Raw genomic sequence first — 14,437 nt, 5'->3', positions numbered from 1 at the left:
TTAAGACTCCATTTGGGTGAAACCCATCTATGCATGGAAGGCTCCTGGCTGGCCTAGGAACAGCACCAGGCTTCATGTATTAGGAATTACTTTTTTTCCAGGCTTCAGGAATTACATTATCTTTTTAAATGTAGATGTGCACTGGTTTCCCTAAAATTGGTGGCAAGAATGGCCTTAGATAAATATAGTGTAGCCAGATTCAGATTATGGTTGATGAATTTACAATCCCAACGTAATCCTTGATCATCAGTAGGGTTGATTTGAGATGTAAAAAGACCTTTAATTATGGTGGAGAAGTACAAGTGTCAACTATGTAGTCAGGAGAATTGATTTTAGTCTCAGTTCTATATGACACGAGCTCTGAGACCTCACCTCTCTAAATATCAATATTCTGTGGAGAAAAATGTGCTAATAGTAACTTTTCACCGGGCTGCCTCAAGGCTAAAACGAAATACATGCCAGTATCTCTTCCCTCTATTTTCATTTCTTTCTTTCTTGTCAGACAGTATAGCACCCTGTTGACCTATGTTGGCCTGAAGCACATGATCCTCCTGTATCTTCAGCTTTCCAAGTGCTGGGATTACAGGCATTTAGTACCATGCCTAGTTTACAGATCAGTATTTTCTTTCTTTAAATTCTTCACAGGTAACTCTCCCAATGTTTGACATATCCAGGTAACAACTTAAGTAAATAACACCTGTTATTTGCTTGTTTTATTCACTTTAAAAACTATCAGAACAATCTGAACAATCTACCTTGCTGCTCTCAGTCAAGGAAATACTTGTAGAAATCTAATTTCAAGGTAATAATGCATTTGCTTATTCTGTGATAAATGGAAAAACATCTCAGTGTAGTTTGGCTATTGGTTTTTATGCATCCACTCATAAAATTAATGGACTTGTATAAAGTAGACTAACCTACAACTTTGAACTGAAGAGGTAAGGGGCAGTGCTTAGGCCCAGAGTTCAATCCCCATGACTGACAAAAAGAACAACAACATCAAATACAGTGAAAACAGGGGTTATACTGTGGGGGACGGACATACAAAGCAACAGAGAAAATCTTATAAATATGTTAGAAACAATAGCAAGAAAGAGAAAAACAGTTGAGTCCTTTTCTTGGGGTTCATAAAAAAAAGATATACAAAAAGAACAACAGCAACAAAAAAAAAAAACCCAAACAAAAAAAATCATCATAGGTCTTATAAAACTCAATACCTTTACCTGTATTTAATGTCACAACTTTGATTCCACATTGATTTGTGCATAAACATTTCAGTTCCTTAGCATGTCACTTAGTGTTAAGTCAATAAACAGCTGTATCTTAAAATAGAAATTTGCATTACATGTTTGGTAGGACTTCAGTGTTCCGAAGGTAAAGTTAGATGTTTGGAGAAATAAGCTACACATTCAACTGAGAAAGGTTGATGAGTCTTTTTATTTTATTTTTGTGGGGTTAAACTGAGAGCCTCACATTCTCATTTGCTTTTTTGTTCAAGACAGCACTCTTCTACTTGACCATTCTCTACTTTTGTTTTTCTTGTGGTCTACTTGGGGATAAAGAGTCTCATGGATTTGTCTGCCCAGGCTGGTTTCTTTTTTTTTTTTTTTTTTTTTTTTGGTGGGGGGGTCCAGTCATGGGGCCTGAACTCTGGGCCTGGGCGTTGTCCCTCAGCTCTTCAGCTCACAGCTAGCTCTCTACCACTTGAGCTACAATGCCACTTCCGGCTTTTTTCTTTTTGCTTATGTGGTGCTGAGGAATCAAACCCAGGGTCTCAGGCATGCAAGGCAAACACTCTACAACTGAGCCACCTGCCCAATCCCTTGTAGCTATCTTTTGTTGTTGTTGGTGGTGGTGGTGGTTGTGGGGCCTGAACTCTGGTCCCTCAGCTCTTCAGCTCAATGCTAGTGCTCTACCACTTGAGCCACAGCGCCACTTCTGGCTTTTTCTGCTTATGTAGTGCTGAGGCATCAAACCCAGGGCCTCATGCATGTGAGGCAAGCACTCTACCACTGAGCCATCTTCCCAGCCCTCCCAGGCTGGTTTCTAACCATGATCCTCAAAACTCAGCCTTCTGAGTAGCTAGGATTACAGGCATGAACCAACAGTGTTGAGCACTCTGTGGGTCTTTAGTTATCCATGACACATTGAGCACCAATGTGGAATTGCTGTAGAAAACAAATTGAGTTCTTAAGAAACATCAGTCTGGCTGGAGAAAAGAGGTCATTGAAAATAACGTGTTTATTGCCAAGTGCTGGTGGCTCTCACCTTGTTGCTGAGGAGGCTGAGATCTGAGGGTCACAGTGTGAAGCCAACATAAGCAGGAAAATCCTTGAGACTCTCATCTCTAATGAATGAATAAAAAGGCAGAAATGTTGGCATGTGTGGTTCAAGTTTTAGAGCACTAGTCTTGAGTTAAAATGCTAAAGGACAGGTCCTCCTAGGTCCTGAGTTTAAGCCTTAGTGTATACACACACACACACACACACACACACACACACACACACACACACACACACACAGTATTATTAGGTCATGAAAAATGTGACTAAAGAAAAAGAACAAGGAGGTATTTATCTGGGAGGACCTCTCTTAACTATGTGCCTTTTAACTATGTGTTTTTATAAGGATGCTGCTCAATTGCCTGTATATGGAATCTTGCCCTAAAAGTTACATGAAGTGCTTCCATCTAAGGAATATAATCTTGAACAATTCTTACTTTTGATCAATTTTATTTTGATCAATTTGAAAGATATGAGGTCAAGTAATTTCTGTATTACCTTCATTAATCCAGCAACATTTTTGAAGTAATTAACTATGCTTGTAGATTATGCCAATGTCCGAAGAAGGGGTTGTGAATACAAATATGGACTGTCCACATCCTTTTCTCTTAAGAGAGAGGGTATGAACATTTCAGCATAGGGCTGCATATGAAACTCCGTGGTTGGTCTCTGTCACAGTCCCTCTGGTTTGCTGTCATGATGGGAAAGCTCATGGTAGGTACATGAATGGGCCTGACAACATTCTAGGGAACTTGGTTTACTCAAGAAGGTGGAAGGATGCATTTGGTTTACTGGCTACAGCGTACCAGTTGCTTAAAAGCGGGATTGGAGTAGAGGAAACAAAATAGAAACCATAATGACATGTCTGAGAACACCAAAAAGTGGCTACTTGGGGATGATTCTTTCACATGATCTGGTAACAACAGTGCTTGGGAAGTCTTCCTGGAGAAGGTGATATCCTAGAAGATTCTCACCAAGAGTGATAATTGGGGGAAGAAGTGTCAGACAGAAAATTGTTGTAGGAGGGGTTAGCTTTTCAAAATCCCACCAGCAGTGTTGAGAGGTGTGTGGAGAGAATTATACACTGTCTTGAATTTCCGGAGGTTAAATGACAAAGCCAGGAGATGGTAGCTCCCACCTGTAATGCTAGCTACTTAGCCATAGTTAATTTTTTAAAAAGATAGGCCATATACTAAGGGAGCAAAATGAAGACTAAATACTATGCTTGAATAAAAGGGTAGAAGTTTGCAAACTTAACAGGAAGGATGGGGATGAAAAAAAGTATGAAGATCATATTAAGAAATTATGAGCTTCTTGGACTGGGAATGTGGCTTAGTGGTAAAGCGCTTACCACCATGGATGAAACCCTGGGTGTGATTCCTCAGTACCAAATAAATAGCAAAAGCTAGTAGTGGAACTGTGGCTTAAGTGGTGGAACACTAGTCTTGAGGAGATAAAGAAACTCAGGAATAGTGCCCAAACCCTGAGTTCAAGTCCCAGGACTTGCAGAATAAAAAGAAACCAACAAAAACAGATAACTTACCAGCTTCCTCTCCTGGAATTGTAGAGACTCCAGATTTCTCAGTAAAGTGAATTTTCCCAGAGATGCTTGGCTGCTTGGTAAGAAGAGCAGAAAGAAGTCTGTCAAGTTGAACCAAGTTCATGTGTTAACACCTGGGGAGAGAAAGCAAGAAAGGATCAGTCTTACGATTCTGGGATACATCCTCATTTTTATCTCCTACCCTAGGACTTTTATTCCGTCATTAATGACAGCTCCCAGAGAAGTTTCCCTGTTCCTTTTTGGTTCCAAGGCAAATCAAATCCCTACTATCACCCAATATTTCCTTTTCTTTCTATTTGGACTTTATTCACTTAATGATGGAGTGTACCAGAAAGTCACCATGACACTTGAACAAGTAGAAGTGAGTGGGAACATGCATGGTAGCCTGTAGGCTTGCAAAATACAAAATCTGTGCAACATTCAGCAGTGGTCCTGGCCAAACAAACAGCATACTCATCCCTCTGTTGATGTCCAAAGTATGAGAAGGTTGAGCTAGGAATGCAGCAAACTGTCCGCCAGTGTATAGAGTGTATACATCTTCACATAAACACTATTTTTAGATATACAAAATTGAAGAAATGAACATCAGTGGGCCTAGTTTTTGGACTAGAACCCAGGAGTGTGTGTTCTTGTTCAGTTCTTTGGATCAGCCCTGGTGTTTTACCAATGGAGCCATGCATTTAGTCCAGCATTTTGGTGATGGAGTGTCAAAAACTTTGCTGCCCAGGATGTTTTGAATTGTGATTCTCCATGTTTCAGCCTCCGGAATAGCTAGGATTAGGGGTATGAGACACATATTTCATATTCTTAACCCTAGAAAGCCAGTATGAGGGATGAATGAATGAATTATTTCGTTTCTGTTTACTGTACTTCACTATATAGTAGATATTGGTTCCATGTTTCCTGGACTTCTCCAAAGTATCTTATGCATTTCATTTGGAGGAACTTAAATTCATGCATAGCCACAAAATATCCCCAACCCCCACATCCCCATCCCCAGTACTGGAGCCAGAAATCAGCACCTGGGAGCTGTGTTTGAGCTTGGTGGGTTTTTTTTTTGATTTTGTTTGGTTTTATTTTGCTTAAAGCTAGCATTGTACTACTTGAATAACAGCTCCACTTCTGGCCTTTTGGTGATTAATTGGCAATAAGAGTCTTAAAGATCTTTTCTGCCCGAGTTCGCTTCAAACTGATGTTCTTGAGTAGCTAGGATTATAGGAGTGAGTTACAGGCACCCAAAACAAACTTTTTTAAAAGACCATTCTTATTAGCATGTAATTGGTTGTCTAAGGAAAGGTCTCATGATAGTTCCATACATGCATCCAATGCATCTCAGTTAAACACTCTCTCCATCACTTTCTTTTGTTCCCTTTTTGAAACAAATGTAGGCAGGCACTGGCGGTTCATACCTGTAATCTTAGATACTCAGAAACCTGAGACTGGAGGATCTTGAATCAAAGCCAACTGGGACAGAAAAGTATGTGAGACACTTATCTCCAATGAATTAACGAGAAGCCAGAAGTAGACCTGTGGATCAAAGGATAGAACAATAGCTTTGAGCAGAATAGCTCAGGAGCAGGGCCTGCTGAATCCTGAGTTCAAGCCCCCCCCCACTCTCTCTACCAAACTCAACAGGTTTCATTGTCCTATTTTAATACACTCATAAAGCATTTGTACCATATTCACTCTCATTCAGCTTCCCTCTTGGCCTTCCCTCATATTTTACTTTCCTATCATTCATTTTGTTTTCATTTTTTAAGTGTAACTTAGGACAACAGTGGGCTTTGTATATGCCTTTTCACCAGTACATATATTATAATTTACTCTGATTCCTCTCTTTTATTACACTTTGTTTCCATATCCTTCTACCACAACATTCAGTAGCTTTCAGTGTGTCTCGTTACACAATTTTCTTACCTAATCACAATGTATCTTAATCTTATTTATACCCTATCATTCTCTCTCCCTTTCATTCCAATATAGATCCACATTTAAATCATGTTATCTAGTCATGTCTATAAAAATGTTTATATCTAGATATGCATATCTTTCTTTTTTTAATTTAATTTAATTTAATTTGTGAACATACTTTACAGAGGGGTTACAATTACATGGGCAGGATAATGCATACATTTCTTACCAAGCATTGCAGCCTCCTCCTTTGTTTACCCTTCACATCCCTTCCCAGCCTCCCCCCTCCCCCCATCCCAATCCTTCACCTTCTCCCCCCCTTTCCCCCCCCCCCTGCACCGTCATTGTAAAGCTCGTTTTGGACATGACAACTTGTACTCCTCATTGTTTCAACAGGTCCATCTGTATCCTGGTTTTTCCCCATCTCCTCCACAAGTTATATTGACATCAAATATAGTGAAAGCAGGGGTTATACTGTGGGGGAGGGACATACAAAGCAACATAGAGATAATCTTATAAATGCGTTAGAAACACATGCATGAAAGAAAAAAAACATTAAAATACATATCTAAGGGTTCATTTTCCTGACATCACATTATCTGACCTTTTCCGCTTGACTCGTACATATACTCAATATTGCAAATAAGGGAAAACATGGGACCTATGTTTCTTTGGGACTGGCTTACTTCACTTAATATAATTTTTTCCAAGTTTTTCCATTTTCTAACAAATGGGGCAATGTCCTTCTTTCTGATGGAGGCATAGAATTCCATTGTGTATATATACCACATTTTCTTGATCCATTCATCTACTGAGGAGCATCTGGGTTGGTTCCATATCTTAGCTATGGTAAATAATGCTGCAATAAACATAGTTGTGCTGGTAGCTTTAGTGTGGTCTTGTTTGTAAACAATTGGGTAAATGCCCAAAAGTGGGATTGCTTGGTCATAGGGGAGTTCTATGTGAAGTCTTTTGAGGAACCTCCATACTGCTTTCCAAAGTGGTTGAAAAAGTTTACATTCCCACCAACAATGAAGTAAGGTTCCTTTCTGTCCACATCCCCTCCAGCATCTGTTATTGTTAGAGTTCTTGATTTTTGCCGTTCTTTTTAAGTCTGGATGGGTAAAAAATGTGATACTTGGCTCTTGGAGCTTGACTAACAATGAGATACATCCTCCCCGACCTCCATCCTCTCTTAGACCTATAAATTTATTTTAGCTTTCAGGGAAAGCAAAGCACCTAAAGCAGACCTACTGAAGAATCTGAAATCTGAAGATCACATTTGGAAGTGAACCCAGATAGAAAAGACCATTAAGACTCTTATTGCTAATTAAACACCAAAAGGCCAGAATTGGAGCTGTTATTCAAGTGGTAGAGCAAAATTAAAAGAAAGAAAAACAACCTCAAGTAATTGCTTGCTTGCATTCCTCTTCATAGAGTAGTGGACATGAGTGTGGTTGGATCTGGGTTCCAATGCTAGATTCCACACTTAAATACCTGACTTGTAATTTTAAGCTGCAATTCTGTGTGTATATGTTTGAATAATAATAAATAAAAGACAATTCTTGGGATGATTATTAAGAATAAAATGAACCAATGTAGATAGATTTGTGTGATCCTTACACAATAGAAAACCAAGATTTGGAGATTTCAAACATGTGTAATTATTCTCTGCAACAACAGGTATCATTTTTTTGCATTCAAAAAGCATTACTGATGTGTTCTTACAGATTTTCTATATGGGAAAAACAACATGTAAGAATTGATTCATAGGCCCTTTTTTTTGTTTTTTGTCAGTCATTGTGCTTGAACTCTGGGCCTGGGAGCTGTACTTCAGCTCTTTAGCTCAAGGCGAGCACTCTACCAGTTGAGCAACCATGACACTTCCAGTATTCTGAGTGACTTATTGGAGATACTAGTGTCATGGCCTTTTCTGTCCAGGCTGACTTTGAACGGCCATCCTCAGGTCTCAGCCTCCTGAGTAGCTAGGATTACAGACATGAGCCACTGGCACCTGGCTCATAGGCACTTTTATAAACACTGAAGTACTTGAACTGTTGAATCAGGTCAATCGACTTGGAATGGACAAGGTTGACAGATTGCCTGCTCTGTGGGAGTTTTTGTTTGTGTGTATCATTTATCTCTATGATTTAGAAAGCCTGTTCTTATACATCTTCAGACACACTTAGCAGAGATGCTTAATCAAGCCAGAAGCCAGGAGCCATCCCCAGATGCTAGTCAGCACCACTTTGAAACTCACTCACTCTCTGAGCTGACTTCCATCCATCACTCTTCTTTGGGGACAGGTTTCTGCAGAGATATAATACCTGTGAGTCTTGGCCTCATCTGGTCTCAAACTACTCTGTCATAAGAAACCTAGCCAAGGACCTCTTTTTCTTCACCCATCTTTCTGGATGGAAGTTAAGATTTCTGTCTCACAAAGCAAAAGGCCATACTATTTGGAACCACAGTCTCTGGTTCTGCGTGCAGTAAAGCGAGTTCAGAATGTAACATCCCCTGCTGCTGACCTTGTTACAGCTGGATGCATTTTACCAAGGTGCTCTCATCCTCTTTCTGACCATTGTTTCAATCACGGCAAGGCACTCATCTACAGTGGAAAGATGCAGCAGCCTGGTTCTGTTGCATGATAGGAATGAGAGTCTCTGCTGGAGGAGACTGTCTGCTAAGCCATGAGACTTGGAAAAAAGTCTACTTTTTGCCATTCGGAACATGGTTTCTGCATAGTCTGTAGGAATGGCCATCTGCTGCCCTTGGGTATTATTTTCTCATTGGGGAAGTTGTGCCCAGATGATTATTATTCAGAAACCAAAAGAGATAGAGAAAAAACCTGGACTTATGTCAGAATCATTTCCAGGCTTGACTACTTCCCACTCATGTCTTCCAGCTGTCATCTGGAAGCTGCAGCTCCTTGTCATGGGGCCTTCTCCATAGACTGCTCACACATGCATTTGTTGCACCCAGAGCAAAGGGTATAGGAAAATGGGAGAGAGCAGGAGAGAGCAAGGGAGAGCAAGAGAGAGAGAGAGAGATAGTACTGTGAGAGCAATAGCTATTTATATTGCAATCTGAGAAATGATATCTCTCATTTCTGCCACGTTCTATTCACTAGAAATGATAACTAGACATGGCCATCTCTGAAAAATGAGAGATTGCAGGTGATTGTCAGGACTGGTATGGTTTTGACCTGGAACTTCCTTTCAGAGTGTGTTACCTTAAGGGGACCTGCTCAGCTTGTGGCTCATGGATCCTGAAGTGAAGGGACAATCTACACCTCATCTATGCTCTGTCTATTGCCTGAATGAGTCTGTGCCCAAGGTACCTGGTCTCAGAGAAGGTTAGGTGTGCCTGGCACTGGTTAGAACCACCCTGAGGCTAAGGGCCACTGAATGGGACAGGAACAAAAAGGAAATTCAGAAAAAAAGTTTAAGAGATATAGAAGACATGAAACAGCCTAATGAGTGTGAAGAGTCTAGGGAATCTAGGGAGAACTTTATGGAAAAAGATAATGGGCCAGTATTCTCTCCATTGGGAGTTTTCCAGTCATACCAGTGTACTCCTCTAGTACTGACAGTGAGAGGCGGGAAGAACATAAATATCAGAATAGTTTGGGCTACATCACCCAATTCTATCTCAGAAAGGAAGGGAGGGACAAACGAAAGGGAGGAAAAAGTGCTAGGTGTGGGATTTGGCCTGCTTCCTGATGAGCCACTGCCCAGCAAGCTGGACCCTATTATTGTCACAGTCATGTGGAACATGGGGTACACCATAGCTGGTATTGAAAAGACAATCCAGGACAGAACATTCAATGAAGCCATGGGCACCTACCTGCTCATCCAAGAAAACTTAAAGGAGAATACCAGAAGTGTGGAATCAAAAATGATGCCTTTGGCTAGTCCACCATACACAACTCCTGAGGAGAATCCCACCAGCCCTCTCCCTCCACAAAAATAGCCACCTTTTCTGCAGGACGTGACACCTTCAGCTTGTCCTCAAAATTTCAGTTACCTCTGAAGAGAACCTGAAGTGCCAGTCTGCCTGTCCTTCCCCTCTACACCCTGTAGAGCCCCAGTTCCAGCTTCATTTGGGGCCCAGATTCTTTTAGCAGGTCAGGCACACTAGACAGTTTCCACTCAGTGGAAAATGGTCTTCCCTCTGGGCATCCTCACGGGGAGGCCATAGCCCCCAGGTGGAACATTAGACAGGACTGGAGGAGGGTGGCTAACAGGATAGTCACCATTTTTCGCAGACTCTGCTGCTATGTGAAGGCCCCAAAGTAATGTCCACAGATTGAGAGCAAAGCTGTCCCAGAGAAAGTGGTGCAGAACTCTGAAACAGCACCATTGAAAGCCACCAGTCTCAGACCGTCGGGGTGACACTAACTGGGGTATGGAAAAGCAGATGTGGAATTGAAGAGCTGCAGGTGGGAAAGGAGTCTTGCAGGAAGTTCATACTGTGGAGGTCTCAGGCCAGCATGACCAGGTTGTGTGACAGCTGCTAGGGGATTCTCTGGCAAGGCTTCCTCCCGGAGAAAGGACAGCTGACATCACCAAGGCTTTCCAATGCTGAAAGGTAAGCTGAAAGGTGGCCTCAAGCTGCTGTACTTTCTGAGCTGGGCTTTTCCACATCGATCCCTTACATAAGAGGATTGTCACTTTATTGAACAACCTTTCCCATTTGTCCCCTGAACACTAAGGTGTTTTTGTCCCAAATGCTTCAGGTCATCTCACCTAGGTAGGTTGCTTGTGTCCCCACTTGCTAGTTCATTTATTTAGATTTTTTTTATTGTGAACATACTGTACAGAGGGGTTACAATTACATGGGCAATATATTGAGTACATTTCCTATCAAGCATTGTAGCTTCCTCTTTGTTTACCCTTCACATCCCTTCCTAGCCTCCACCTGCCTCCCCACCGAAACCTCCCCCCACCACACCAAAGTTGTAAAGTTCGTTTTCTACATGACAACTTGTACTTCTCATTGCTGCAACAGGTCCACCTGTATCCTTATTTAAATGACTTGTTTTTCCCCTTCCCCTCCACAAATTATACCGACATCAAATACAGTGAAAGCAAGGGTTATAATGTGGGGGAGGGACATACAAACAACAAAGAAATAATCTTATAAATGTGTTAGAAACAATCACATGAAAGGAAAAAAATCTTTGAATACATATCTTAGGGTTCATTTCCCTAACATCACCTTATCTGACCTTTTCTGCTTGACACAAGACATACGCTGGTTATTGCAAATAAGGGAAACCATGGGACCTATGTTTCTTTGGGCTTGGCTTACTTTACTTAATATCATTTTTTCCAAGTCTTTCCATTTCCTAACAAATGGGGCAATGTCATTCTTTCTGCAGGAAGCATAGAATTCCATTGTGTATATATACCACATTTTCTTGATCCATTCATCTACTGAGGGGCATCTGGGTTGATTCCATATGTTAGCTATGGTAAATAATGCAAAAATATTTATTTAGGTTTAAAGTGAGGCCCTTGGTGTTGATGGTATAGTAATCCATGGATCTGAGGGGCAGGACACATCCTGGACTCTGTTTCTCCTTCCGCAATCTCTAGGTGACTGGGTACAACACCTGAGCACACTAGTTACCCTGGCTGGGTTGGAGCATAAAGACAAATCTTCAATAGAATGGAGAGGTACATGTCTCCATTCACCCAGTGCACTGTCAATGGTTTCTGCCCTTACTATCCTCCATTTCAATGCACTTTCTTGCCTGTGTGATTTCTCTCTAAATCTCATCACTATCCCAACATAAAACCATCGTCCAAGAATCTCTTCTTTCAGAGTTGTTTATTTGCTCACAATCAAAGAGACCCTATTACCTAGACAGGTTGTTTTGAATTGCAACTCCTCCCGTGAGCCCCCATTTTCTCTAAGGGGAACCAGAAGGCTGGGTTAGCTGAGTTTCAAATGAGAACAGTCTGACCAACCAGCGCCACTGTTTAGACTGGCAAGGATATGAAGTAGAATAATATTCCTTCCTTGAAGGTAGAGGTGAGAAAATATGTAGATAAAGTGGTGCCTCTGGATGGACCTTGCCTGGGATGACTGAATCTGGACAGGAGCAAAAATTCGGTAGGTTGGTATATGACCTCTACCACTGGGTTATTTGTGTTGGTTTAGCCAGGGCCATGAGACTTGCAGACAGGTTTTGATGCAGGCTGATTCTGTCTGCATTTGAGTGACACTTGTGTTATAGAGAAGATTTGGGCACATCTAACTTTTGCTATGTGTGCACTGATGTCGGGAGGCTAAGCCTGCAGAGCAGACTGATGAGATTTTCTGCAGGAGGTGGGATCAGTGGTCCAGCTCATAGCTATTCGGCAGCAGATCTCCCCTGAAAGAACAAAATGGGATTCTGGTAAGAGTCCCAATAAGGGCTACAAGAGGAAAAAGATGGGTACAAAGTAAATGACAGAGTGGACACTAAATGTAAAGGAGAAGACAGGAGGCAAGTTAAGAAGGGAACTGAGGAATCCTGAATTCCACATGTGCCATTCTTCAGTGAAGAAAGTGATTGGGAAGGAAATAACTTGATTTGTAAGATTTCTCAATCGCTATTCTTTTATTTTTTTCCTTTTGTTTGTTGTGTGTATGTGTTTGTGTGTGCTGCTACACCTCAGTGCTTTTTTTTTTCTTATGCTCTGTATCCTTTGCCATCTCTGTTCTCTCTCCACTTTTCTCACCTTCTCCCTGCTCCTGCCCACCATTTCTCTTCCTTTGTTTTCACTCCTCCCATAACTACTCCTATTCTAATTCTCCTGTTCCTCTTCTTGCTGTTCTACTACCCTCTAAAATTCCCTCTCACTCTCTTCCCACTCTTGAATCTGTCTCCCTCTCCCTCCACCTCCCTCACTCCTTCTATCTCTCTACATTTCTCCCTTTTTTCCTCTTTCCCTTTCTCCCTCTCTCTTTCTCTTTTCACTCTCTCTCAGTTTTCATGGATATGTCTGGTTCTCTCCTGCTTGAGTTACACTTCCAAGCTCGCATTTCTCTAGTTACATGAAGATGGAGTCTTTCCAGTCTTGCTGTAAATGCAATCTTCAAGGTGTCACCACCCCAAGGGGCACTGGAGGGGCGTGCCACCACAAGGGGGTGGGGCTTGCTTCTAGAGGCATGCACATAGCAAGCTGCCTATTGGGATTGTAGTTGGGCAGCTTGGGGGAGGAGCATGAATGGCCATTTGGGACCTCCCTCCAGGAGGTCTATGGACAGTGGAGAGGCCTGCATGTGGGGGAGGAAGGGAAGAAAGGGAAAAGCCTTCCCCTTTGGAGGGTTGGAGCTTTGGAGCTTTGGAGGTGTGAGGTTTGGAGGTTTGCAGACCGACTAATGGGTGGTTTGCAGACCAACTAATAAAGGTTGGAGGGTCAGAATTGCCTATTGGAGGTTTGGAGGTTTGGTGGCTGAGGCTGCTCTTCGTTCTGGGTATCTAGCCCCGGACAAGGTAGTCTCAAGAGACCTTTCTGGGGTTAATAGTGTAAACTTGTTTTGTTCACTTCTTATGGTGCCTGCAAGGATTGTCTTGCTCTCTGGATTGTCTCATAAAGAGGCCAGTGGGTGATTCCCTCCCAGGGACCATCCTAGGATGCCCAAACCCCAAGAAATATGAGGGCCACTGCTCAATGTCCTCATGATTCCCACGTGGCTGCCATGGTAGCAGGAAGAGCATCCTGCCATGTGCCCACTGCCAGCGGGTGTGAACTGGGCTCTGATTGGTCCACTTCCTCACTTATGTCAATGGCCTGACTTGTGATTGGTCCATCTGCCCCTGACATCACAGGGCATTGTGAGGCATTCCCAGCAGGGTATATAAGAAGCAGCTGCTCTCCAGCTTTGTCAGTTACAGCGCTGGGAGCTTTTACTTGCTGATCCGCTGGATGGACTACGAGCTACTTGGCTGCTTTCTTTGGGTGTGGGGAGGAGTGGTGGTTTTGTTGTTTGGGTTTGGGGATTTCATTTACTTGTCAGGGGTGGGGGTTGTATTTACTTGTTCGTTGGTAGTTTCCTTTTAAGATTTATAAGTTACTAACTCTATTTAGATTATCTTAGATAATTCTTATTCTTGATCACTTGCCATCCCAGCTGCAAGATGTTAATATACAACTTTAGTTCCTTCCCCAGGGAGGAGGAGATCACTGTCATTGGAAAGTACAATTTAAGAGAGGTCATTGGTTACGGCAGCTTTTGCTATGTAAAACTGGCCCATCACTGCCTCACAGACACCACAGTGGCGGTCAAAGTTCTTCTCAAGAAAGAGCTGAGAACGGTATTGCACACCTAGATCTGAAGGTCGACAACTTGCTGTTGGACACCAACCACAATGCCAGGGTCAGTGATTTTGGCCTTAGCATCAGGGTGTCCCCAGGGCAGTTGGTAAAGGGGGTTTGTGGAGCCTTGATATTCCACCCTCCTGAAGTGTTCCTATACAACATGTTCGATGGGTACAAGGTGGACTTTTGGGACTTGGGCATCCTGTTATATATGATGACAACAGGAAAGTTCCCATTTGAGGGGTATAAGATGACTCAGATAGAGAAACAAATCCTAGAGTCCAGGTACACCGGTCCCCTTTACCTATCTGCAATGGGCCGTGATCTCCTTTCTAAACTGCTGACTGTGGACTTCAATCTGAGGCCTG

The sequence above is a fragment of the Dipodomys merriami genome, unplaced genomic scaffold, assembly GCF_024711535.1.
Source record: "Dipodomys merriami isolate MVZ:Mamm:240054 unplaced genomic scaffold, mDipMer1.0.p SCAF_248, whole genome shotgun sequence".
Taxonomy (NCBI): domain Eukaryota; kingdom Metazoa; phylum Chordata; class Mammalia; order Rodentia; family Heteromyidae; genus Dipodomys; species Dipodomys merriami.
Note: the sequence above shows the minus strand (reverse complement) of the source record.